Below are 25813 nucleotides of genomic sequence, written 5' to 3'. Positions count from 1 at the left end.
TAGATATAGGCCTGGAAATTGACATGGGCTACTTTCAACCCCGGAAAATCAAGGAGTTCTCACGGGATTTTTAAAAATCTAAATCCACGCGGTCGAATCCGTGGGCATCAGCTTGTAGTTAATAATATGTCAGTATATAAATAGTTTCGATGTATTAGTAAACTAGAGGATGCCCGCGACTTCGTCCGCGTGGATTTAGGTTTTTAAAGATCCCGTGGGAACTGTTTGATTTTCTGGGATAAAATGTCTGTGTCAATTACATGGGATGCAAGCTACCTCGGTACCAAACATACAAATCGGTTAAGCGGATGGGTTTTTAGGAATCCCGTGGGAACTCTTTGATTTTCTGGGATAAAGGTAGCCTATGTCCGTTCCCGGGATATAAGCTCACCCTGTACCAAATTTCGTCAGAATCGGTTAAACTGTTGGGCCGTGAAAAGGTGACAGACAGACAGACGCACTTTCGCATTTATAATATTAGTATGGATTAGTAAGAATGACAAATTGAAATTGAGTTAACAGATCTACAATAAAAATTTGCGCCGAATCACATTCATGATTTTGACCTTTGAGAGGAACTTTCAACGTAATTTTCAAAGAAAAGTTTAACAATTTCCAGAGATAGTAACTTTCGCTTGTAACTTATACCACGGTCTAGTGTGTCATGAATCTCGAGTCATTCAATATTAATTCGCTCCACGGTAATGGTTTATGTACTTTATTGGCTCGATCACGGTTCATTCACATTCAAATTCGAAATACTCTTCTTCAAATAGGGTTTTACAAGCTCTTTTGATTTGAAAGCCTATCTAAAAAGGTGTATTGAAGTTAAAGGAAAATCGATTTTATGGAGACGGCAAGTAAAAAGTCATGGTTTTCTAACATCATTCATTTTTTGTGAATTTCGCATTGAATTTTATTGTACTTTTTCAAAAAATTGATCTAGTTGTTTTTACTTAACCAAAGCAAATAGTTATAAACAAAAACACAAATTGCATTTTTTTAAATTATATTATTTTCAGATTAACTTGATTTATCTAAATTAATTGTCATAGATTTTTATAAATAATTAATTAATAAGGCATTAGATATAGAGAATAAACAGTGCAAAACAAGCTAAAATTCATACGTGTTCTGATATTGAATTCATCATACTGATCCAATATTTAGCTATTCGTAAACGAACCGTGAAAATTACTGTTAATTCGAAAATTTGCTTCGGTAAACAAAGCAGCAAAATTGAACATAAAACTCGAGTTTATTTGAAATGTTCTTAAGAGGAGCATAAAAACACGTGAATACAAGTGTAAATTAAAAACTTATAACACCCCCGACAAGTGAAGGTTACAGTAATATAATTAGTAAAGAGCTAATAACTTTCAAACGGCTGAACCGATTTTCTTGGATAAAAACATTCTCGATCGAGCCACCTTTCAAACAAAAAAAACTAAATTAAAATCGGTTCATTAGTTTAGGAGCTACGATACCACAGACAGATACACAGATACACACGTCAAACTTATAACACCCCTCTTTTTGGGGTTAAAAAATGACGGAAAGGAGCTTATGTGAAACGTCCCTAAAAGGAACTAAAAAAACGCGTGAACAAAATTGCCAGCAAAAGTTCATTAAGCGTACCTTTTCAGATAGTGTCATAGAACAAGCATGCGTTAATAGCTCGTTAACGCTCCTTTCTTGTACAATATACCATCCAGGATACGAGAACGCCATTGATAGTTTACGCCTTATAAGACACTGCAGCCTTTGAGGCGAAAGGGGAGCACATTCAAAGGGGATAGTGGATGGTGAGGCTTCAACGGAAATTGTTATCTTGGAGCGTAAGCGGCTTATAAAGAGGAGTAGCTATTAGTGATATAATCTTATACTTTGCTTTGATGTTATTGGTTTTATTGTGATCATCGACCGTCAGCTCACTACTGAGCACGGGTCTCTTCTGAGAATAAGAAAGGTTTAGCCACAGTCCACCACACTGGCCAATTGCGGATTGGCAGACTTCACACACCTTTGAGAACTTTAATAAGAACTAGATGATGCCCGCGACTCCGTGCACGTGGATTTAGGTTTTTCAAAAATCCCGTGGGAACTCTTTGCTTTTCCGGAATAAAAAGTATCCTATGTCCTTAACTGATTTGTGAGGTAGCTTGCGTCCCTGTAATTGACGTAGGCATTTTATCCCGGAAAATCCAACAGTTCCTACGGGATCTTTAAAACCTAAATCCACGCGGACGAAGTTGCGGGCATCCTCTAGTTAATTATAATAAACATCAGAGTATTTGTTACTTATTCTCAGTGAAAATTAAGAAGTTTCACTGCCATAATAATATGCGTCATAGAAACAGTACAAAGTAAGTGGGATATCAACAAGGAATGTTCTAATTGAAGCCAGCCAGCCCCAGGATAATTTGCCGAGGGATTCACAAATAAACTGTCTAAGGGCCGGTCATTACTCAGACATTTCTTAGTCCTATTTATTTTTATTTCAATTTTTGCGCAAACAATCACCGAACATTCACAGCGACCCTACGACGGCTCCTGCGTAACTTTGATGTCATAGAGTGGAAGAGAGAAATAAGAATAAGAAATATCACGGGTGACCAGAGGTCTAGCAGTTACCTTGGTCAGCATATTAGTCTGGCCATTCAACGAGGTAACGCAGACAGCGTTCTGGGCACCCTGCCTCGTTACAGTGATTTGGATGACATTTTCGTTTTATAATTTTTGTATTTAAGCATTTTAGTATTTGTGAATTAATTATTATTTCATCATTAAAAAAAAGAATAAGAAATAAGAGTACACATGTACTCTTAGAAAGAGAGGCGTTTGTTAAATTTTAGATCGTAACGCTGTGCGATCTGAATTGCACTTTATTGTGTCTGAACAAGTTATATTTTAAACGTTTTGGAGTAAGTATTCTGTAGCTATAATGATTATCGAGTCTTAATACGAATTAAGAAGTTTCACTTCCTTAATAACCGTACTCATTAATAATAAAATAAGTGGAATGTCAACGTAAAGAATGTTTTAATTGAAACCAACTCTCTCCGGATAATTTACCAAGGGACTCGCAAATAAATTCCTCTAAGCGGACCGACCATTAGTCAGACATCCCTTAGTGGTTGTTTATTTTTATTTCACTTTTTGAGCAAACTATTACCAAGCCGGGCTGAGGGCTCATGTGACCCAAGAAATATACCCACCCCTTTGATGGCTCCTAGCTCTCTCTGTCTTTTATAAGGTAAGTCTTATCTCATAAGAGAGAGAGAGTTAAGAAATAAGAATTGTCGCCATAGAAAGAGAAACCTTTGTTAAATTTTAGAATGTGCGATCTAAATTGGACTTTATTGGTAACAAGAGTCGCTATTTGTTTAAATGCTCTGCGGAGCGAATCTTCTATACCTGTAATGACTACCAGTTATTTTATTAACTGTGTGCCCTCTCCTAACTCCTAACACCAATTAAGTTTCACTTCCTTATTAATGTACTCAAAACAGTTATATAAAGTAAGTGGGACATCAACGAAGACTGTTCCGATAACCGATTGAAACCAAGGATACCTACGTTGGCAGCGCGGCCTTTCGGGTTCTCCCGGCTCTATCTCTCTTTTATAATCAGAGAGAGAGAGAGTTAACAGATAAGAAATTACGCAATAGAAACAGAAGCGTCCGCTTCAGTTGAATTTTAGACCGTAGGTAATTTAGTGCGAGCTAAATTGAACTTCATTGCGTGGTAACAGAGTCGCTATTTATTTAAACATCTTTACAGAGTGAGCCTAAGTATCCGAGAGACGTAAATAAACTCCTCTAAGCGGACCGACCATTAGTCAAGCATCCCTTAGTAGTTGTTTATTTTTATTTCACTTTTTGCGCAAACTATTACTCATTTCATAGTTTACGAGACCATGAAAAAGGGTTAACCTTTAGTGGTAAATAAAAATTTCAGCAACCCTCGACATAAACTGTACCATTTTCTGGACTAAGGGGCTAAAAGCTGACGCATACAGACGGAGTGGACTGAAGCTAAATTAATACATGGAAAAGGACTATTTCGATCAAAATTCGCGTTCTATGAAACTGATAATTATTATTGACTAGCTGATGCCCGCGACTTCGTTCGCGTGGATGTAGGTTTTTAAAAATCCCGTGGGAACTCTTTAATTTTCCGGGATAAAAGCACATAGACTACTTTTTATCCCGGAAAATCAAAAAAGTCGCGGGCATCAGTTAGTAAAAAAAAGAAGAATTTAAATGTACACAAATCTTAAGATATTGTGTTAAATACCTCACCTATACACTTTCACCTTCACGCGAGTGCCTATTGTCATGCTTTGAGGTCAAATGACGCTTTAGAAATAAGTAAGTATGTTTTATTGGACAAATCTCTTAAAGCATCGATTTGCCGTCAAAATATTTATAGATAGAGTCACAGTCTCGGAGATATTTTGGATCAGAATTTATTTCTCCACATGTCACGACATGGGATTCTGGTGGTAGAGTACGGTGACAATATTTCTATGGCACTAAACAGAGGTAAAAGTCGTTATTGCAATAATTATAATTACAATTATTATTACGTAGGCATAGTTCAAGATAGACCTCTAGTATGATAAACCCACGTGGTTTAAGCTGGAGCCAGATTGTCAAGTATTATTTTTTTATTTTTTATTTGGACGGTAAATAAAAAAAAAAGCGACTGCTCCGCCAAAAACTACTTAAAAGTAAAAAAAGTAAAAATGTTCACATTTGCAAATAGACGTGTAAGGATTCAAACGATATCCTGTTCATCCAAATCTGTTCAGACATTTAGAAGTTATCGTGGAATAAAGAAAGTCACGTATTATATTCACCTAGGTATATTAATTAAAGAAGACTCATTCTATGTCTGTTTTTAATGTCGTACCTACTGATAATTATGATTTTTGAAAAACTACAGCAGAATCAGTTGATTTCATTCATATTGTGTCTGGAGATTTTTAGCTCTTAGAAAAGGCAACTCACGTATAAAAGTGACATGATTTTATCGGATACAGGAATATTCCGAGGAAATTTGAGACCTGGTAACCCTAGTTAGCACCCACTGAAGGCTTAGGCGGGATTATTGGGAATTCAGCTTTTAAAAGCCCAGCAAAAATGGCGCCATAAAAAAAAACTAAGGATAAATAAATACTTGAGCAACAATGTTAATACATTAAAAGTATAGATGCACATGCGAAACTGGTTTGTTGATTTTTCCTTCTATAACTTCGCAAAGGATTGATGATTGCTTGATGATGATGATTTTTTTGCATGGATATATAGTAAAAGTACTGGAGAATGACATAGGCTACTTTTTATCCCGGAAAATCAAAGAGTTCCCACGGGATTTTCCAAAACATAAATCCACTCTGACGACGTTGTCTGACGCTATTAAGGCACTAAAGCTATAATATACGAAAAAAATATTTAATACTTTACATTACGCAATTTTACACGCAAAATTCAAATTTTACACGCAAAAGTCCATTTTGCTGAACTAGCAGACAAAATCAAATTAAAAAACAAAATCTCACAAAGTTCAAAACTTTATTCATTAATCTTGAACACGAATTTCATAATAAAAAATTAAAAATCTTTATCACGCAAAACTTCAGCCATTAAATCCGATTATTTTAACTGTATTACCTTCGAGAAAATTCTCCGTGAACCGAATGGATAGACGCGGGCTAAGGAATTGGCCATTAAGAAATTTGCATCGACTGGAAGAAGGCTTTCTATTAAAATATCGTGTTACGAAATATTTTATACAGCGGAGAAAAAAAACCGGTCAAGTGCGAGTTGGACCTCGCTTTTTTGGGTTCCATACATATTTTTTTGCTATTTTTTAGCGTTCCGTACCTCAAAAGGAAAAACGGAACCCTTATATTATTATCACTTTGTTGTCTGTCTGTCTATTTGTCTGTCTGTCTGTCTGTCTGCCTGTCTGTCTGTCAAGAAATCTATGGAGTACTTCCCGTTGACCTAGAATCATGAAATTTGGTAGGTAGGTAGGTCTTATAGCACAAGTACAGGAATAAATCTGAAAACCGCGAATTTGTGGTCACATCATTTAAAAAAAATTTAATATGTTTCAATTTTCAAAGTAAGATAAGTATAACAAGTGGGGTATCATATAAAAGGGCTTTACCTGTACATCCTAGAACAGATTTATTTATTTTTATGTATTAGTTTTTGATTGATCGTGCAAAATGTTGGAAATAATACCCGAGTACGGAACCCTCAGTGCGCGAGTCTGACTCGCACTTAGCTGGTTTTTTATTCATTATATGCACACGTTTAATCACAATCGGTTTCCATCAGACCGATGTAGTTGTGGTGTGGTAAGATGATGTGGTCTTAGATGGGATGCGTATACCTTGACGATGCCTATTCATTCTTGTTTTAAAGATACGTGGACTAATTATGTTTTGGTTCCAACTTGCAAACTGCTTTATGAACCGTTGTTTTCAGTACAATATTTGTCGTTTAAAAACCGTATATTATGATTCATCACACTATCACACTAATATTATGCAGGCAAAAGTTTGTGTGTATGTGTGTGTGTGTGTGTATATATATTTGTTACTCCTTCACGCAAAACCACTAGACGGATTTCGCTGAAATTCGGAATGGAGATAGATAATATCCTGGATTAGCACATAGGCTACTTTTCATCCCGGACAATCAAAGAGTTCCCACGGGATTTCGAAAAACCTAAATCCACGCGGACGAAGTCGCGGGTGTCAGCTAGTAGTTTCATACTATGATTCATAGTATGAAATTTCTTATTCCTTAGTTTTTGAGATAGTAGTTCAGTTTTTTCCTCGTCACAAAAATGGTCTAGACACCTATGATGGCACCCCATTTCTTTATTTTTAAGAAAATAATAAAAATATAAGTGTACTCACTAAGTCCGGCTCCTTTTTCATGTATGGGTGGTAATTTCTAATTCAATATTTGGTTTCAGGCCATCAAAATTTCAACTCATCTGGGTCTAGGTCTGTAATTCATTTCGTATACGAGCTAGTCAGACAGACAAACAGACGGCAGAGGGACATTAATAGGGCTCCGTTTTAAGGTACCGGAACCCTAAAAATATCACCGGCGCAATTTACATAATGGACCCTGCTTTCAGCGTCTCAAAATGCTTCAAACTCAATGGAAGGCCTCAGGGACCAAAATATAATACCCTCTCCATCTACAGGGGCCCTATATTTCGAAGATAACGACAGATTAGTCTATGGTGTAGTGGTTCTTTTAATATGACCTTTGATGTAGGATTATACTCGGGATTTGAGAGTTAGACAGATCAGGTGGGTGTGCTTCGGACAGTTAAGCCTTCTGAAGGGGGCAAGGATAATGTAGAGGAGAATGGCTGGAACACAATAGCCTGATAACACGGGAGATTAGTTCTTTTAATAGATCTTTTTGATCCGTGGTTTTGACCTAAGTGTTCTTGGCCCTTGAACATTATCATTATTCCTAATACAATATCACTTATTATTTTATCAATTTGTTTATTTATCTCCTTACTGTTTTTGATTTAATTAAATCTCATACCTATTTTATGTACTTAAATTTCTTAATGGTGTTTCTTTTGTTTAGTTTAAGTAACTATTGTTTAAGCTAAATTTTGGTACCAAATATATTTTTCTTAGTTTTTTTTCTTTATTATCTTACTTTTTTTGTCTTTTATGTATTGCGTGCGTAACAAAAACAATTAGGTATGTGGTATCGATGGGGTGACGGGAAGTCAAAAACTCAATATAATAACCTTTGTTATGTTTGTTATTTAAAGGAAAAATCTACAATCGAGCTTCGAAAATATAGAATTAGTCATCGTCTTTTCGTTTATATTTGATTTAGATTTTTCATATATTTTCTTTTTGTTACAGATTTTAAAAAGCTGAGAAGATAATGTAAGTATTAATAAAATATCACTTCCTCCCTACATAGGTAGCTTTTCATAACATTGATTTATTATTGACTATTGAAAAGTGTATGATACATACATTATTATACTAAATATTTAATTACCTACTTAAAATTATATTTAAGCAATTGATTTAACCCTTAATGATTGCAATTAAAAATTATAAATATTTATTATAGAGCTACACAATTGTTTTATTCATGTTTATATAACTTAACTATTAAGCTATTAACTATAATAATTATTATCCATAAAGCTTTGTTTACAGTTAATCAAAAAACCATCAACTCAACATCGAGATATGAATCAAATCAATTGATAGCGCGCGGCCAAGCGCTTGGAAAATCAAATGAATGTTACAATATCTATACAAAGTTGACAAAAATGTTGATACAAGGAAACTTAATCCAAGCAAATATCGATCTTATTTGACCAATCAGAGAGATACAAAAATTGCTGCAATATACAGTTTAGTTTGACAATTTGGATGAGTGAATAATTGATTAGATACGATATTTTGTTTGCTTATAGGTGGTACATTTGGTCACGGTGCAATTTTATGTTATGGTAGGTCCAATTTAGGTGGTAAATAAAGAAATGTTGCATTCAAATTAGACATTAATACACTAAGATGGACAGTCATAAAAATTACTGTAAATAAATTTAGTCACGGTTAGTCTTAATTGCGTTGTATAAAGTCATTAGTATTATAGGTGTGGGATGTGTGAAATGATGATATTGATTTATAATGCTTATGTTAGTTGATTGCTACATATCTGAAATGAACACGTTTAGAAATTATAGAGTTATGAGTAAATTAATTATTAATAATAATAGGTATATTACTAACTGACGCACGCGACTTCATCCGTGTGGATTTAGGTTTTTCGAAATCCCGTGGGAACTCTGATTTTCCGGGATAAAAGTAGCCGATGTGCTAATCCAGGATATTATCTATCTCCATTCCGAATTTCAGCCAAATCCGTGCAGTGGTTTTTGCGTGAAGGAGTAACAAACATACACACACACACACACACACACACACACACACACACACACACACACACACACACACACACACACACACATACAAACTTTCGCCTTTATAATATTAGTGTGATGATCACTAGTAGAAACTACAGATTTATGAATAAATTATTAATCTATAGTAGGTAGTATATATTTATAGGCTTTTTTCATTCCATCAGCTTGTATGCATCCACTGCTGGACATAGGCCATTCCAGGAACGCGCCACCAAACATGATCCTCCGCCTTCCTCATCCACCCGCTTCCCGCCACCTTCTTCAGGACATCGGTCCAACGGGCTGGAGGCCGTCCCACACTGCGCTTACCGGTACGCGGTCTCCGCTCTAGAACACATAGGTCTTAAAACACATGGGTCAGTAAAATTATAAAAATGAAGTATAATTTTATTTTGGTACGAATTAGTGCTCCATCCACACTAACAAAGTTAACTATAAGTACTTATAAGTACATAATATATTCCATTCTAATACTATAAATGAAAATCTGTCTGTAATTTTTACGGCCTATTCGTCTAAGCGGCGTTGACGAGAAATAATTTTATCTCAGAAATCAAAGATTTCGAAACCACAGGATTTTTTGGTTGAAGTACATAGGAATCTTTTAGTTGCTATACAAATGCATAATCTACGTACAACTTTGTATTCAGAATCTTCATTAGTAGAAAGTAGATTACTAAAAACAAAAAGGGATTTTAAGGAATTCTAGATTTTAGCTAACTAGTCATTAACATAAAAGTCTATGTTATCTAAGTCTGTCCTATCTTCAAACGACCCGTCGCATTACCTGCTATTTTACCAGTATCCACAAAATTCAAAATGATTTAAATATTATTTTGTCGGAAAAATGATTCTTGGAAGCGCGAGCGTCAAAGCCATTAAGCGGTATTAAACCCCTGTTTTTACAGTTCCGTACCCAAAGGGTACACGGAGCCTTATTAATGTTACTGTGCTGTCTGTCTGTCTGTCAGTCCTCGTGTCACGGGTCTCGTAAACGACGACAAACCTGAAATTTGGATATTTGGTGTAAAACGTTGAATCAAAACTGTATATTGAATTAGAAAAACAATTACATTATTTTTCAGAGGGGCACCAAAAACAATTTTTTTGGCTTTTTGAAAAAGGAGCCGGGACTTTTCTTCCTATACTAACATGTAGGTTATCTTTGTCTAGAACTCATAGAGCATCAGTATTCTTTTTTATTTAAAAAAATAAAGAAATAGGTGGTCGTCAAAGTATAGTATGGCATAATATTATCGTAAATTGAACACTTGAAAAGAGCAATCACCGAGTTTCTTGCTGGTTCATCTCGGTAGGAACGGCATTCCGAACCAGTGGTAAATTATGGTAAATTATTTTGACGTTTCAAAACCACTTGTAAAAGTTTACTTTCAATAAAACATATTCTAATCTATTCTATTCTATGTACGGGACCCTTTTTTCCGCTGGTAAAAATGCAATTATGCATCCCGCTCAAATTCAAATTCAAATTCAAATTCAAATTATTTTTATTCAATTAAACTTTTACAAGTGCTTTTGAATCGTCAAAATAATCTACCACTGGTTCGGAATGCTGTTCCTACCGAGAAGAACCAGCAAGAAACTCGGCGGTTGCTCTTTTCAAATGTACAATTTACAATAATATGCCATACTGTATACAAGCAATTGCAGCGCCGTATATTGCTGGAGCGAATCAAATCCAAGCTTTTTTGTCATTTACATAATCTTCGATTGTATAATAAGCTTTTTCCAGGAGCATACTTTTAATAGATTTTTTAAACTTGTGTAAAGGCAAGTCTAAAATTGATTGTGGAATTTTATTATAAAATATTACACTCATTCCCACAAACGATTTTCCCACTTTCCTGAGGCGGAGCGTAAAAAGCAGGTATGTGGGGCTCACTAGCAATGCATTTGATGCTGCATTCATAAAGCATACCCACTAAAAACCCAGCGGTGCCGTCCACGTCAGGTTAGAGGCGTCTCAGGATATGTACGGGACCCTGAGCGAGGCCTGACTCGTGCTTGGCCAGTTTTTGTTAAATAATGCTGTAAAGGGGTGTACAACAGAAGCTAATTAAGGTAATAGGTTGACGATGACGCGGACCTCGGAATTCAAAACACAAAATAGGATGTACCCTATTTTGTGCCAGCATTTTAATCAGATAACGCGGGAGGTGTAGCGTCATATTTTCCCCTGCAAGGTCGCCGTATCTCGAAAGCTGTGGCAAAATATTTCCCTTGGTACTTTCGACCTTAATTCATGAGCTGAAGAGATTAAATGGCTGGCTTTTTAAAGTATAATTTCTTTAGGCGTAAGCATAACCATAGTGTTAGAAAGGACCGTCTTCTTTATTCCCTCCATTGTCCATCTCTCGTCGGCTCGCCGTGTTTCGATAATAATCGGTTAGGACTTAGGTAAGATCAGTGAAATGCAGATACTCCATAGTAAACTTTACTAAGTATAGTCTCTTAACATTAGGCCTCTACTAACACAATTAGGTACTTAGTTACTACTGATAATTATTATAATTATTCATCTTCCCGGCAAACCCCTTGTTGAATTCGACTCGCTCTCGTTTATTCCTGTTCCCGTCTGACGTCACGTTCTATCTGTCAGTCGTTTTTTGACACTCCGATGACATGCATTTCAGGGTTGCTAACAATAGGACCTATTCCACATATTAATGCACCTTACTCACAACCTGCAACAGGAAGCTGGAAGAAATCTCTGTTTAGAGATAAGCATTTTCTATGTACATAGCTTAATTTATTATAACTTTGTAACTACAATTTTGGTACATGAAAAATAAAAAAAATAAAAAAATAAATAACTTCATGTTGGCACCTTCAAAAGAAGAGTGAATAAGCACCTTCTAAGCAGGCGCGCTTTACCTTAGGTGGCATCATCTACTACTATTTGGTTGATTGCAGTCAAGCGCAAGCTAAAAAATATCTAGTTAAAAAGTATATAGTTTAAAAAAATTGGGTATATTTTCGGACGGTAGTCATACTTAAAATGGCCGCCAAATAGAACAGCTGTTTTAGCCACCATTTGTTATTGCGATGTTTTAAACTTTTAAAGTAAATAGCAGCTAATGCGATAGAATTAATTTATACTCTAGCTTTACACACTATATTTTTATTTAAGGGAACGAACATAATCTACATATTTATTATTAGTTCCACGTTTTATAAAACTAATTTATTTTTCCCTTCTTTACTTCTAGCTGACGGAAACATTACCAAGGACTGTATACTCATAACAATTTCATATTATCATGTACGCTGGAACGAAACCTATCGTGTTCGAATTTAACCAGTTATTTATCGCTTGCGCTTGTGCTATAGACTCCTCGTTATAATTACGACATGATTCTACGTTCATTACATTAATTAGTCAACGCAGGTTTAATTATGCCAAATTTTTACGGCGTTAATTTAGAAAACCTGAGGTTTTATTCACGTTTCCGTATTTTCCTCCCTGTATTTTTGTCAAATTACGTACAAATGGAAGCAGTAATTTGTGATTTAATATTATGTTACAATTTACGCAAGTTGATTTATGAACATGCTATTTCATAGGTAACAATTTCCGGACCTTTCTACTCAAGAGAAAGAGGCGCGATGTTTTTAACCCCCGACCCAAAAAGAGCGGTGTTATAAGTTTGACGTGTGTATCTGTGTTTCTGTCTGTGGCATCGTAGCTCCTAAACGAATGAACTGATTTTAATTTAGTTTTTTTTGTTTGAAAGGTGGCTTGATCGAGAGTGTTCTTAGCTATAATCCAAGAAAATCGGTTCAGCCGTTTGCAAGTTATCAGCTCTTTTCTAGTTACTGTAACCTTCACTTGTCGGGGGGTGTTATAAATTTTTTATTTACACTTGTACAGCATTACGTTATAATTTTGCAAAGCAATTTTTTCTTTAAGCAAAAAAAAATTATTAAAATTGTGAACTAATTGGTTAAATTTGATTTGAGTAAATCGACTGTTTACCAAAATTTGTATTTTAGTTAGTAACTATTAATGTGATTGTGTTTATCTGACCCTTCGTAACTCATGAACTAATTTTAATATTTCGATTGAAAGATAAGATATCGGCCCTTCCGAAGTCGAGGAAAAAGAAAACCCTTATAACTTCACGACCACAAGGGAACTTGTAGAAGCCTTAAGCGCTTGAGGTCGAGTGAACACTTTCTTACAAGGGTTTTTGAATAAGGGTTAAGTGGAAGAATAGGCAGCACGAAATTGAAATTTTGCTGAAAACCACTCCACCAGAAACAACCTGGGTAGATTATTGAAAATAATAAAATATTTAATCTTTTTAAATACCTGTCTACTTATTATTGGATTTAATTAGATAGTACCTAACCTTTTTGGGTTTTTTAGAGTTCTCAAAAGGATTAAAAATTTATAACACCCCCGACAAGTGAAGGTTACAGTAACTACAAAAGAGCTGATAACTTTCAAACAGCTGAACCGATTTTCTTGGATTATAACTAAGAACACTCTCGATCAAACCACCTTTCAAACAAAAAAAACTGAATTAAAATAGGTTCATTAGTTCAACTACGATGCCACAGAGATATACACAGATACACACGTCAAACTTATAACACCCCTCTTTTTGGGTCGGGGATTAAAAACAGAACCCTAAAGGATCACTTTGTCTGTGTGTCTGTCTGTCCGTCTGTTCCTCTAATTTTGTTCAAGAACACGTTTTTTCGTGAAATGACCACAAATTCATAGTTTTCGGTTTTTTCCTTTACGTGTACTAAAAGACCTACCTACCAGCCAAATTTTATGATTCTAGGTCAACGGGACCTATAGGTTTTCTGGACAAACACGAAACATGGACAGACAGACAGACAAAGAAGTAAGGCTTCCTTTTTTCCTTTATAGGTACGCAATCCTACAAATACAACTAACATAGCTGCCACTAAAACCATAACCCTGCCACATCAGATAAAAAGCCAAAACTGCCAGACAAGTTATGATCAAACTTTGCTAATTTTAATCATAGGGATTTCAATCTCAAAACCGCTCTTTTCCTTCAAGTTGTTGGTGAAGTTTTGCAGCACTAAAATATTCAGAGCCATCGGTTTTTGTTTTCGTGTCTACGTGAATTTATCTTAGCTGTTCCTTCAATATTTTATAAAGCTATCCGAGGAAATAAATTGAAGCATCTTGAGATTGAATTCACTTTTCAGTTTGTTTCTATTTTATTAACGGTATTCAATACGATAAAGATTTGTAAGAGAATTGATAGCTAGAACTGTTATACTACCTATTTGTGGCAAGTAATCTTTGGAACTACTCAACCGATTTTGAAAATCCTTTCACCAGTAGAAAGCTACATTATTCCTGAGTGGCATACGCTATATTTTATTTCCAAAAAAAATAGAGATCCCTACGAAAATTTTAAAAAGCTACCCGTGCGAAACCGGGGCGGGTTGCTAGTATAGTATACTCGCCGATGCCCGCGACTTCGCCCGCGTGGATTTAGATTTTTCGAAATCCCGTGGGAACTCTTTGATTTTCCGGGATAAAAAGTAGCCTATGTGCTAATCCAGGATATTATCTATCTCCATTCCAAATTTCAGCCAAATCCGTTCAGTAGTTTTTGCGTGAAGGAGTAACAAACACACACACACACACACACACACACACACACACACACACACACACACACACACACACACACACACACACACACACACACACACACACACACACACACACACACACACACACACACACACACACACATACAAACTTTCGCTTTTATAATATTAGTGTGAAGTGTTCTTGTTGCAATTAAGTAAATTCTGCTAGTTCATAAATTGTGCTACTATCTCACAAACGGCTCTTATGGCCATAACTTGTCGGCTAACTTCACTCGTGGCGGTAGCCTTTGTGAGGTTTCTGATTGCTTAGTTCCCGACGGACAGAGATTTGAATATATCATTAGAACTCTTTTTAGTGAAATATTTAAATTTCTGGTCTAGTCTTGTAGGACGCTTCGGCCGTGGCTAGCTACCACGCTACAAAGCCAAAATTTCTGCCCGATCGGTCCTGTTGTTTGAGCTGTCCGTTGATAGATCAATCAGTCAGTCAGCTCTTCCTTTGTACATACAGACTAGCTGATGCCAGCGACTTCGTTCCCGTGAATATAGGTCAACAAAAATCCCGTGGGAACTCATTGATTTTCCGGGATAAAAAGTAGCTTATGTGTTAATCTAGAATATCATCTATCTCCATTCCAAAATTTCAGCCAAATCCATCTAGTAGTTTTAGCGTGAAAGAGTAACAAACATCCATACATACACAACTAGCTGATGCCCGCGACTTCGTCCGCGTGGATTTAAGTTTTCCAAAATCCCGTGGGATTTCTTTGATTTTCCGGGATAAAAAGTAGCGTATGTGCTAATCCAGGATAATATCTACCTCAATTCCAAACAGCTAAATCCCTCCAGTAGTTTTTGCGTGAAGGAGTAACAAACATACACACACACATGAACACAAACTTTCGCCTTTATAATATTAGTGTGAGTGTGATAGTGTGATTTCGCGTTTATAATATGAGTAGAATAGTAGTAACCTTCGCGAGATTTCTGATTGCTCAGTTCCCGACGGGTAGAGATTTGAATATATCATTAGAACTCTTCTTGCTCCTAGCGCCCTGGTACTGAAATATTCAATGCTATCGGTTTTTGTTTACGGTACACCCGGTCTTGGTTTATGTTCCAACTTCCACGGTAATATTTTATTAGCTGTATCGCGGAATAAATTGCGGTGGAACGAAATTCAATCGGATATGTCATGCGCGTAATGTAAACCGGTTTCCGGTTATAATTTTTTTATGATTTGTAATCTAAGCTTAGATGGGCACAATTTTCAATGCTTAAGTAACAATATAAAAGTAATAAGAGTAAATTAAAAATTTATAACGCCCCCGACAAGTGAAGGTTACAGTAATAACTAGAAAAGAGCTGATAACTTTTAAACGGCTGAACCGATTTTCTTGGATTATAGCTAAGAACACTCTTGATCAAGTTGCCTTTTAAACAAAAAAAATTAAATTAAAATCGGTTCATTAGCTTAGGAGCTACGATGCCACAGACGATACACAGATACACACGTCAAACTTATAACACCCCTTTTTTTGTCGGGGGTTAAAAAGTAAGCACTATTCATTAGTGACAAATGAAATTTAAACCGGAGTGCCAATTGCCACCCTAGCGTAATGACACAGTATTTTTATAATTGTTTGGGGGCAGATAATAATCAACATTACTCCATAAACGATGTTGTCATCACTATTAAACCATCTAACCAGAGCAGTTACAAGTGTAAATTAAAAATTTATAACACCCCCGACGATCCAAAGTATTTGAGTTTTCCAAAACATCATTTTCAAATAAATAATTATGTATTTAGGCAACGTCCATCTTGACAGCTTGACATTTGTCTATTGACATAATATTAAGAACCTAACGGTTATCTAACCTTCTTTTCTACAAGAAAACTAGAAAAGAGCTCATAACTCTTAAACGGCTGAACCAATTTTTTTAGATTATAGCTAAGAACACTCTCGATCAAGCCACCTTTCAAACAAAAAAAACTAAATTAAAATCGGTTCATTCGTTTAGGCGCTACGATGCCACAGACAGATACACAGATACACAGATACACAGATACACAGATACACAGATACACAGACACACAGATACACAGACACACAGATACACAGATACACACGTCAAACTTATAACACCCCTCTTTTTGGGTCGGGGGTTAAAAAGCTGGCTGGTAGCTAAGGGCTATGACGAAACAGAAAATATTTTAAAAGTCAAGAAATAGCGCGCGAGCATACACACCGCACACACACACACACACACACACGCCCACACAAACAAACACAAGTGCACACACAAACAAACACAAGTGCACACAGACACACATACACAGTCATCTATAATTTTAGCCTAGTTAAGTTATAACTTTAGCCTAGTTTGAATATTAGAAATTAATTAAGAAAACTTTAAACTTTGTACTCCTACCTTCTGCAATACAGGTATTTCCTAGTGCAGAAGGTAGGAATCTCAATCTTGATATGTAACCCATGTATAAGTATCAAATAAAATTATTATTATTAAAATTATTATTAAAGTAATGTCGTCGCTTTAAGAGGAGTTTATTCGTAGTGTATTCCGTACAAACGTACTCGTAGCTTGGCTGTCATTTAAATACTAACTAATCTACCACACATGCGCCCCACAACATATTTTAGTTATTTAGATGTATGAGTGCAAATATCAATAACGACACTCCATCTGTATGGGAGCGTCGACTGTTCCGTCTGTCTATCAAAGTTACACGGTCTTAAGAACTTACATATTATACAAACTACGTTGGTATGGAGCCAGTGACGGAGAGACCACCGTTAAATGCACGGTTATTATAAAATAGTAATTAACTGACCTCGAGCAATAATTTTGTCGCAAGCATTATAATGGTTTAACCACATAGCGTGGTATATTAATATAATAATAGCCTATTAGTTATGACATCGACCTCTTATACGGAGCGTCCGAGGTTCGATCCCGGGCACGCATCTCCAACTTCCCGGAGTCAATATGCTTTATTGGTGAAGGAAAACATGGTGAAGAAACCTGCATGCCTGAGTGTTCTTCATAATGTTGGCACGCACATGATGGCTAGGGTGGTGGATTTATCGGGTTTCATTTGGTACTAGGTACATACCTCATTGACATTTTATAATTTGCTACTTAGCTATGCCCGCGACTTCGTCTGCGTGGACTACACAAATGAACCCCTAATTAACCCCCCTAGGGGTTTAATTTTCAATTTTAAAAATTTTCAAAATAAAAATAAAACCGACTTCAAAAACCAAAAACACTAAAAAGTAGAAAATAATTTTTGTTTAGCTACACATGTAATGTACCTAGGTATGAAGTCGAGCGAGCATATTAAAACAAAATTAGAAATCCAAGAGTGAAGCTCGCCCGACTTCATTCCTAGGTACATTACATGTGTAGCTAAACAAAAATTATTTTCTACTTTTTAGTGTTTTTGGTTTTTGAAGTCGGTTTTATTTTTCTTTTGAAAATTTTTTATTTCACAATTTTTAGTGGCCCCACTGTACTATAATATGCTATGCCCAGTTAAAACCCTACTGTTTACTAAGCTATTACACTGATCGCGAGCAATTTGCTCTTATCCATTGAGGAGTTCTGTTCTCCATCTCCGAAGATATTCATCAGATCTTCACCAAATTTATATGGGACCACCTGCACAGTATACCCTTTCAAACAAAAAAAAAATTTTCCAAATCGGTCCAGGGGTCTTTGAGTAATCGGGGAACATACATAAAAAATATAAAAAAAAAATAAAAAAAAAAAAAAAAAAAGATCCCGACGAATTGAGAACCTCCTCCTTTTTTGGAAGTCGGTTAATAATAGCTATCTACATGCCAAACAGCCTGAAAAGAGCAATAAGACCGTAGTTTGTATAGACTGCCTTTTTAACACTTGGTAAGATTGCTCTAAGTTTTTACCTTTTATAAAAAAAAGTTAGTAAACTTTTTATTAAATACCAACAAAAAGTCGCTCAATAAAATTGTCAAATCCCATCACATAGATGACTGGGAATCAAGAAAACGAATCGAAAAACAAGATTGCCCCAATCGCTTTACTTTTAAATTGGTACTACTTTGACCATAATTTAATGCTTTTTATTTAGATAATGGATTCTCGAATATATCACGTAACGAGATACATTTTGGAACTCATTATTATATTAGTATACTTTATAGTGGGTGGTTTATTTATGGTATACTGATTTCCGTTGTAGTTTCATTTCATAGAAACCGACTGTATTAAACCGAGTGATAGCCCCGTGGTAACGCCCTCCCACTGCTAAACATAAGGAAAAGCCAGCCACCAAGCAAGCAATACACACCACCACCACGCATCACCATGCAAATCCCAAAACCACTCGACGCACGTTTCGCCCCGACACCGGAGCATCCTCAGGAGATGTAGACCTTACAATGCACAATTGCAAAACAATTTTTTTAGTAAGCATATTGAGCAAAAGACCAGACCATAATTTGTAAAAGTTTCAACCTTCTATTACGGAAGAAAGATAATTTTCAATGATGCATGCATACTTATACTATAATCAAACATTGACCAATCTTGACATCTCATTATAATGATATTATAATATCGTAAGTCATTATTACTAGGCATTTGTCCGAACGCCGACGATAAGCGAGAAACGAGTTGAGCTAAGAACTAGAAACGAGTTAGCGAGTAACGAGAAGCGATTTTGTAGTTGGGTTAGTTTTGTCGCTTGGCTATGAGCAAGTGTGCGAGTGCGACGGGCAGTAATGACCCGTCATACAAATTCTTGCACAAACTAAGCGAGTGTTTTGATCGCCAAAACATCTGAGCGAGTTTTTCCTTTGATAGCTCTTGTCGCTGCGACATACCTACTGGTGGAGAGAGAGTTCTCGCCAGCAGTGTGTTAAATATTTATCGCTTTTATTGACACGGAATCCATCGATTGTACCTACCTATTCTTAAGCGAGAAAATAGTCGATAGCTAGTCGCTTGCTCGTCGATGGTGGGACAACTATCTAAGCTTGTATTATTGAAAGATGACAAAATTAAGTATGTCTTAATGATTCAATATAGAGCCGAAGACAGTTATTTCTCCAAGATCACATTATATTTGTGATTAACTAAATTGAACTTTATTCTCAAGAGTTTAAGGTGATTTTTGCTCGTTATGTTTTCTACGGATACTAATACATTTTTGGTAGAAGTTTATCTTCCATTAAACTATCAAGGCTTCACCGTAAATAAAACATGAAGACACATCGATTAGATTGTATTAAAATTTCATCTAAGGGTTCTTTCAGACGTGCCACATCCAAACAGTATCCAGGCACAGAAATGTTTGAAAAGCCTGATTGCATTGACACGTACCATTATTTGCATTTGTGGTTAATGACCATAGAGGTAAAGTTGTGTACTAAATTCTTTATAAAAAAGTTTGTCACTTGAGTTGAAATTTTCACTGAATGTGTATTTCTTTTGCCGGTATAATAGTAAACAATAACAATAAAAATTCCTAAATGGCTGCCACGACAATTTCAAAATTTTAAAAAGTGTTATTTCTTGTACGATGGTTCAGAGCCCTGAGCGTGCGAATCCAACTCGCAATGAACTCATTTTAGCTACGACAACTCGAATCCAGGCAGCTGCCGCGGGACATTTTCACACACTACCACTGCCTAATGATATTTTGGTACGATGGCGTGGTCCGACTGAATAGATACTAACATTTATTGGAATCGAGCATGTAATTGTGTTTTATTGGCCTGATTACATACAAAATGGTTCGGTGTCATCCAAATTTAAAAGCATTTCACTATACCGGTCTTATCTTGGCCCGTTATTGAAATTTATCGTGGGATTCTCGCCTCTATTGACAAAAGGATGAACAGCCCTTTAATATAACCTATCAGTATTGTATTAGTCGTTATTGATTATAGTTTTGTATTTTGTATGTTTTGGTCTTTTAAGTATAGTTGCTTTTGACTGATCTAGTCTGGTATTTAAATTTTCGGCTATAGTTTCGGTTTTCGATTTTTCGTTTTCGTCTTTGATATTATGCTCTTAATTCTAGTAAATTACGTATTAATTATAATTATTTTAATTGAAATGTTTATGATATGAGATATACCTAAGTACTCGTACTTAATAGTATTTGTACATTTTAGTTTTTGATATTACTTTTGTAATATATTTGGTATTAGTTTTTGGTATTAGTGAAAATATGGTCTAATTGAGTTGTCGTTTAACCTGCGACATAATATTATTATGTATGGACCTTACAATAGAGATTCTCACGAGATTAATCTAACTTTTATTCTAATCTAATATTTATCTACTTTTTTACTATCACTTATACCTATAACATATTTACGTATCATATCACCAAACCATCTTCCGTATATACATGTAAAATTATTCGCTCTTTATCGAACGAGCCGAAGCTTTTTATCGTCATGACATCTATCGGATATACGGTATCGATAGTTATGAACCCGGCCAAGTGCGAGTGCGACTCGCGCACCGAGGGTTCCGTACTCGGATATTTTTTTCGACATTTTGCACGATAAATTAAAAATTAATAAGAATTTAAAAACTGTTTTAGAACGTAAAAGTGAAGCTTTTTCATAAGATACCCCATTTGGTGTAATTATCTTACTTTGTAAATTGAAAATGCTAATTAATTTGTTCATGAACATATAAAATTTTTCACGGTTTTCGGTTTTTTTCCTTTACTTGTGCTATAAGACCTACCAACCTGCCAAATTTCATAATTTTGGGTCAACGGGAAGTACTTACCTTATAGGTTTTCTTGACAAACACGACAGATGGACAGACGGACAGACAAACAACAAACTGATTCTACAAGGGTTTCGTTTTACCTTTTGAAATACGGAACCCAAAAAAGCACATTTCGAAGTCACGCTACAATCATATAAAGCTCAGCTTATCAGCAATAAGCAGGGCAATCTAAGAATATAATGATACATCCAACGTTACATATTTTTCTTTACCAAAGATCGTAGTATTGATAAAGGTACGCGTATAAATAACTAACGGATCGCGTGTTCGCGTGTACGGTGGGCGAAATGATCTCTTTAAACATGTTTATTTGATTATAAACTTTATTATTTACGTCATAGAGGTTACATATGCGTGTATGGTATCAGTGGCGTGGTGCCTCCGCCAATTCCCATTCAGGATCGAAGGTTAAACGAAGCGTTCAGGTACTTCCTATCTTCGCTTCTGGGGGCCAGGAAATAGGCGAGAACCAATGCTGCAGAAAATCCCTGCACGTGATCCGTTCACTCGTTTACTGATATCCTTTTAGACTTTTACCCTTCGTTTACCAATGTAAGAGACGATATTATGAACATTATTTTTTTCTGCATTTACCATTATTCATATTGTCCTTCAGGCATGTATTTAAATTCTGACTGAGAATAACCAATAACAAACTGCGTAGCTTAAGTTAAGCTTGTAGAGTATTAAAATGCAACGAATAGGTTAGATCTATGACCATTCAGATCTGGATTCGTCATCTAACCTTTTAAGCTTAGTTTTCACAAAAATTTCGAAAATTCAATCCCTAAGGGGTTAAAATAGGGGTTTGAAATTTCTATAGTCCACCCGGGCGAAGTCACAGGCATAAACTAGTTGATATTATAAATTCGAAAGTGTGTCCGTCTGTCTATTGTTACCTTTTCACGTCGCGCCTCCATATACGACTTTGAATGATGAATTTTAATTAGTATTTTATGCGGCAATTCCAATTGTTCTATTTTATTTTTAAAGTGAGTCCCGCACATATTATTACCTGCCCGCTTTAGTGCAGGATGCGTGATTGCATTTTTACCAGCGGAAAAAAGGGACCTTACTTTAGAATTAACTTTGATGACATGGTAGATTCTCATAACATAGCCAACTATTTTAAACTAGAGGATGACCGCGACTTCGTCCGCGTGGATTTAGTTTTTTAAAGATCCCGTGGGAACTGTTTGATTTTCCGGGATAAATAGTTGCCTATGTCAATTGCAGGACGCAAGCTACCTCGGTACCTTTCATACAAATCGATCAAGCGGATGAGTATTTAGGAATCCCGCGGGAACTGGTTGTTTTTCCGGGATAAAAAGTTGTCTATGTCCTTCCCCGGAATGTATCCTAAGTTTGTACATTTCATTAAAATCGTTTCAGCGGTTGAGCCGTGAAAGTGTAGCAGACAGACAGACAGACACACTTTCGCATTTATAATATTAGTATGGATTCAAGCAACATGTTCAAGGGCCGTACCCACAACAATAATTTTTGCCGGTTTTTGTCCCATGACTCGACACGGCTTCGTCTTGAAGGCGTAATCATCACACGGTGGATCTTTACACCATGATTCATGATTGGATGAGAACGGCCGGAAGATTACAGTGGTTTAACTTGCTATCATGTAGGTATGAAGGTTACTTTAAACTGTCGGGTTCACCTACTCGGTTATTTGTATTCTCTATATACTTACCTTGCAGTTTAATATTGCCTAACAATCACACTTATCACACTTATAATATTATAAAGGCGAAAGGTTGTATGTTTGTATGTTTGTTTCTCCTTCACGCAAAAACTACTGGACGGATTTGCCTGAAATTTGGAATGGAGATAGATTATACCCTGGATTAGCACATAGGCTATTTTTTAAACCTACATCCACACGAACGAAGTCGCGGGCATCAGCTAGTGTGTAATACTATTGAAAAACTCCTCATTCTCAGAGGAGACCAGCTAGGACTGAATGATAGCCACCAAGGTTGCTTGGTTCTACATTGCTGCTTCACCGGATGATATAAAAATATATTTTCGTAGAAACCCTTCGATGGATTAAAAAATGTGCTCGGTGATTATCATTTAGTGCTCTAAGCGAATCATAGTACGGATGAGACCGTGAAATAGGTTGCAATGATGATGATGAAATAAAATAATGGATAATTACTATAATCTGTAATTATTATAACCGTTATTTTCTATGTTCTTAACAATATTCTTACCAATAAGTTTATTTTATCCGATACAGATTTATTGGGGCCATTGGGCTCGGCTCGAGCTCTTGAAGAAATTTCAAAAAGGGCTTTCAAGTCGACCGGAGACCCAAGACCCGACCCTAACCCGACCGACCCTAAACCAGACAAATCTATATGGTGCAACATGCAGCATGCGATATGCACTGCCCGCCCTCCCACTGATAAACATGCAGGAAAAGCCAGCCACCACGCAGCACCCAAGGCAGAGCACCACACAAATCCCAAAACCACTCGACGCACGTTTCGTCCCGAGACCGGCATCCTCGGGAGATGTAGACCTTACAATGCACAATTGCAAAGTCATTTAGCAATTCAAAAAAAGCAAAGTTATAAGCCAAGGCTGCTCAAATGAGAATAAAATTTAAGATGACCACATTACATCTTTTTTATAAGACAGTAATAAAACAGCGATAATGACTTTGGCTATTATTTCAAACGTTTATAGCGTAAAATAAATTCAAAGGTCAAAAAATACGGATCTTTTCATTGAGAAAAGTATAATAGATTCAAAAAAATCTTGTCCAACTGGCTTGTTTACACTAATTTACATAACCGGACGTGTCGAGTCGATAAGAGACGTAGTTAGTGCCTTAAGAGGGGTCTCTCCGTCATTCGCTTCATACAAACGTAGTTCCAATTTCATTTGAATATTAAGCAACCAAAGTCCATGAAATTTTGCAGACATATTCTAGAAACTAATATCTATGTTTGTGGTTTTCCAGATTTCTGTTAAAATATTCAATTTCAAAGTTACGCGGTCTTAAAAATTTACCTACAAATCTTTGAGACCCTGTAATTTTAAAACTACATATTTTTAGAAAAATCTAAAACACCACAGACACAGATATTAGTTTCTAGAATATGTCTGCAAAATTTCATGGACTTTGGTTGCTTAATATTCAAATGAAATTGGAACTACGATTGTATGAAGCGAGTGACGGAGAGAGCCCTGTTAAAAATAGTTGTTTTAATTTCGAAAATGTTAGCATGTAAATATTTTTAACTTAATGTTCAAATTTTATGTTTACAGTTAGCTAAAAGTTGTAAATTAGAAGCTATTTGCCGCCATTTAAGCAACAGACGCGTGTTTTTATGGAATGGAATTTACAATTAAATATAATCGTGAGATAACCTAGTGGCACAGATTACTAATAAGTTACTAATGACTGGCTAGTAGTTAAAAGTGTAGCTAACAAAATTAATTGAACAGCGGTCCGATATTTTCTAATCTTGTCATTTTAACCTTTTTTATTTTATCTTCTAGGTATTTTTGCTTTTTAATTAATATCTTCTTTCTATAAGACGCAAAAAAATCTTTAATCCCGCAAATACTAAGATTGAAAACTAACCGCGATGCATTCAACAAAAATTTCAAAATATATCAACCAATATCGAAGAAATTGATAAATTGACAACAAAGTAGTTAAAAAATCGGTCGAGTGCAAGTCAGACTAGCACAGGAAGGGTTCCGTACCGTCGTACAAGAAATAATACTTCTATTTCATAGCGGTCATTTTGAAATTCTTATTATTGTTGTTATAGCGACAATAGAAATACACGTTCTGTGAAAATTTCAACACTCTACCCATTACGGTTCACGAGATACAGCTCGCTGACAGACAGACGGACGGACGAATGGACAACGGAGTCCTAGTAGGTCCTGTTGGCACCCTTCAGATACGGAACCCTGAAAACGAGTCATAAATTCGATAAAGTGAAGATGGTCCCAAATAAGATTTCAACGATCAGGTTTTTATTGATATGAAACGAGTTAACTATTACGTGTGAGTTATATGTGATTGTATCATAATTCTTGGCATTTAAATAAATTGTTAATAATTTATAATGGCCTATAATTATTATTTATTATCGGTGTTTTTATTAACTTGTAACACCTTTACAACGTTGGGTCTAAGGTTATCTGCAGTGTTATTTAGATTCAATTAAGATTATGTTTTTGTGATACCTTCTTCAATGACAGATTTAAGTTTTTCATCATATCAGGTGAATGATAAAACAGTTCAAAAAATAAATTGTTAATATTATGATAAATATAGATGTTTATTTATATTTCCCAAATATTTAGAAATAAA

At 35.7% G+C, this 25813-nt stretch overlaps 1 protein-coding gene across 1 annotated transcript in view; it reads left to right on the top strand.

Moving 5' to 3' along the window:
• The window catches only part of LOC123875350 (hemicentin-1-like), a 293979-nt gene that overhangs the window by 26905 nt on the left and 241261 nt on the right, over positions 1 to 25813 (top strand). The window contains exon 2 of the mRNA XM_045921127.1: positions 7928 to 7951. The gene's annotated coding sequence lies outside the window, so the exon portion shown is untranslated. The remainder of the gene's footprint in view (positions 1 to 7927; positions 7952 to 25813) is intronic.

The sequence above is a fragment of the Maniola jurtina genome, chromosome 19 (genome assembly GCF_905333055.1).
Source record: "Maniola jurtina chromosome 19, ilManJurt1.1, whole genome shotgun sequence".
Classification (NCBI taxonomy): domain Eukaryota; kingdom Metazoa; phylum Arthropoda; class Insecta; order Lepidoptera; family Nymphalidae; genus Maniola; species Maniola jurtina.
This window is presented reverse-complemented; position numbering and strand designations above follow the sequence as displayed.